This window comes from Halyomorpha halys, unplaced genomic scaffold, assembly GCF_000696795.3.
Source record: "Halyomorpha halys isolate HHAL.00 unplaced genomic scaffold, Hhal_1.1 Scaffold28.1, whole genome shotgun sequence".
Taxonomy (NCBI): domain Eukaryota; kingdom Metazoa; phylum Arthropoda; class Insecta; order Hemiptera; family Pentatomidae; genus Halyomorpha; species Halyomorpha halys.
This window is the reverse complement of record NW_027110130.1, coordinates 308,733-312,750: the sequence shown is the minus strand read 5'-3', so window position 1 is coordinate 312,750 and position 4,018 is coordinate 308,733.

Here is a 4,018-nt window from a genome sequence, read left to right as displayed (position 1 = left end):
AGGGCTGCTCACAATCCTATAGTTATAACATTTAACATGGTAAAACATATAACATTTAACACAACATCATGAATACCCCTACTATATATCGGGTTAACAGTTAAACTTAAATAGATCTATTATAGCTCATATTTTAGCAAATTTACTTTGTTTCATATAATTTTCTCTTAGGTTTTCCAGTGTTGTTGCTAATTTTAGAGATATACATTCTTTTCAAAACATCATTTATTTCCAAATAACGAAAGATTAATATTTTGTGACACTATTTTAGCAAATACCAAATTTTTTTTAACGTTTTGAAACAGCTGCCATTTTGCATTCCTCCTATCTGTACTTGATACACTCATCAATTTTGACTAGGTCATTGTACATAGTTTTCATTAAAGTAATAAAATATAAGTGTGAAATAACTGACTTTTTTCGCTTGTTGGACTCATGTACTCTTGTACACATGTTGGTACTATCTGTACGTTGTTCGTAGGAGTAGTAGTTTTGAAATAAAGAATGGCATATGTTTCAAAATATAAAAAAAAAAAAAATAAATAAATAAATTTCATTCGGAGCTCATATACATTATTTAAAGTAGAGTAAATTTGCTAAAGTATGAGCCCACACTGAGCTTTTTACGTTCAATAATCCCAGAGATACAGTTTTTTTTAAAAGCAATACTTAAAAAAAAATGTACTGAAAAATTTATTTATCTTCTATGAAAATAAACGTCATAAACTACTTTATAGTACATTCAACTAACTTTAATATGAGTGGCATCTATACGTCGAATGGTTTTTGAGATATTGATTTCTTAAAATAGATTGACTAACTACAGATTTTTCAGTATATTTTTTATAAAATCTAGCTTTGTAAAAGCTATATCTAAAGTTTTCTAGTGTTGTAAGTAGTTTCAAAGATATAGTGCTCCGAATGAAAAATTAATTTTTTTTAACGTTTTGAAACAGCCGCCATTTTTTACTCCCCCTACATATACTTGGAAGATATATCAATTTTGACTAGTAATTATACATAATGTTCATTAAAGTAATCGAAAATTGTGTTGAGATAACTGCCCTTTTTTCACCCTGGCTCTGTTATATGCAGAGTATTGCAGAAGTAATGAACAAGTTGAAGTTCTCGCATGAGATCACGTTGCGAGATGATTGCTTGTTATTTAAAAATTAAAACATGTGATGTAATGAAAAATATAATTATTTAATGTAGAATCAAATGATGCCAAACCCATATTTATAACCTACTCGCCTAACCATAAGTTGTTGGCCACAACAATTCGCTAATTTTTTTAAGTTTTATGTATGAAATCATTGTTTAAACTGAGTTTAAAAGTTGTCTCTGTCTCAAGGAAAAAAATAAATAAATACTATCACGAACTAACAATCAAAATTCAATTACATGATTCATGACACGAGCACAATTATTCCTATCACGGCCACTGAATCTAGTTTAGGTACGGTGATTACCACGATCTGCGGTAGGTTAAGAAAAAACGATATAAATTTATTTTTTTTATTTTTAGTAAATTATGGATTAAAGCATAAATTATATTTTTAAAAAAATATTGCTTTTTCGGGATCACCAGTTGAGCTGCAATATTTATTAAAAATAATACGATCCACAAAATCTAATTTATATATAAAAATATTGTTATACATTATAATTTTCTTCTTGTCTATTTCATCGAAAAAATATAATTCAAATGACAATAGTAAAGTTTAATAATAATGCATTACGGAATTTAGTTATGTTCACTGTACATAACAATAAATTTAGTAAATTTTCTGTAAGTTTATTATGGAGTGATACAGGCGTGTAGAGAAACTACCCATTGGTAGCACTCTAATAACGTTTTAGCATTAGAAGGTCTCAAGGCCATCTTCTTTTCAGAAGCCTTGGAAGATTGTCAGGAATAGAAGAGGAAGCAAGGTTAGAAACTAGTGGGTTTGGGTGGTTAGGGAGATTATAATGGAAGGAATGATATCTGGTTTGGTCTAGATCGGATGGTTTCATTTTTGACAATGTAAGTAGCATTGAGGATTTTACGAAGAATTTTGGATTGTAAGGATTCGAAAGTTTAGTAGAGCCCCAATGCTCGACTCCGTATGTCCAGATAAGCCTTATTATAGTTTTGTAAATCAGTCTTCTGTAATGAATTGGAAGTTTAGACCGTTAGTCTAGTAAGTGCTTTAATAGTCGAAATCAACGTCTTTTCAGTCTTGTGTGCGGATTCCAGGTTAGTCGTTTGTCCATATGTAGTCCAAGCTAGCGGATCTGTTCTACAGGGGGTAAGAGCAACATTATTGAAGTATACTATAGGACAGTCGCCAGTTTTACGACGAAGAGTAAAGGTGATTTGATGGAATTTATTTTTATCCTCCAATTTCGGCACCATTCTTCAAGGTTTGTGACGTCGGATTGGAAAGTTGTAAAAAAATATGATTTTTATCTTTTTTTCAATTATTTATTTATTGTAATTTACAACTGTACAAAATAATACAATAAGTAAATATGTAGTATGTTTCATATACACTTGAAAATCTTGGGAAGGAACCACCCATTGGTGGTACTTCAAACATTAATTTAAACTAGAAGGTCTCGTGGCCATCTTCTTTTCAGACGCCTCGGAGGATTATCAGGGATTGTTAAGGATGAAAGATTAAGAATTAATGGGTTAGGATGGTTAAGGAGTTTGGAATAAAAAGACGCATATCTGGTTTGGGTCAAATCTGCAACGAATGGGATGTTAAGGTCTTTATGAATGAGTTTATTTGTGACGTAATAAGGAGCATCAAGGATTTTACGTAGGATTTTGGATTGTAACGATTGGATGCGGGAAGAATTTGATGGTTTGGTGGAGCCCCAGAGCTCAATTCCATATGTCCAAATTGGTCTCATTATTGTAGTGTATACTAATTTTTTGTAATGAATGGGAAGTTTAGAGCGTTTGTCAAGTAAGTGTTGTAGCAATCGGAATCTACGAGCAGTTTCTTGTCGTTTGAGTCTTGTGTGTGGATTCCAAGTAAGTCTCTTGTCAAGATGGAGTCCTAAGTATCGAATCTGTTCAACAGGCAAAATATGATTAAACTTTTTTTTTTAGATTGCAATATATCGATCAATCTATATCTTAATCTGATTTAAAATGTAACGTAGTTTGTTAACTGTCAAATTACCCCCCTCCACTACTCTGTTAAAACCTTGTATCCGCATTTAGCTCATTCTTTTGCTTTCTTTTATTCAGAAAGGTGGGTGCCCTATTTTCCATTATTTCTCTATTTTCTTGACCTTTATTTTGTTATTATTTCCCAAATTATCCGTCATTTAGTGTATTTTAATATTTCTCTTTTATCCACTCTTTTTTTACTTCTCATTATGTATGTATGAAGTGTGCCTTCAACTTAAGGCCGCGCGTTAATTCAGTTTTGACTCGTTGGTTGGGTATTGTTAATGGACTCTATTGAAAATGAATTGTAAAAAAAGTAAAAGATAAATTCACAGAAAAATAATCTATTGAGTATTTTAAAGATGGTTGAAGGGATGGCCGAAACAAAACATTTATAGTTAAATTGGGTTAATGAATTTTGAGAATGGGTTTATGGAAATTGCAGCTATGGATGTTAATTATAACGATAAATAGTGTAGTTGTACATGATACTAAAAGAACTATACTCACTCCGATGCTTCTTTCTTCTCCTCCGCATCCCTCTATTTCCCATCTCCTCTATTGCCCGGGGTCACCTCATAAAATCTCTACTCACTCATTACTTTTCAAGGAAGAAAACAATACTTGCTCACAGAAAATGGCTCTCTCATACCTCTGGTGTCTTCTTTTTCCCCCAGAGGGCAGTAGATATGGTGTCAGGTTCTATTACTGGCAACAGAGGGTGCTAACAGCGCCTACATTATGGAGAGGTGACTCTTTCAGACTATTTCGGTTTACTCGAAACAATTTCTGTTTTTATTATATGTCTATTAAAATAAATTCCAATAAATCCCACCAAATCACATTTAC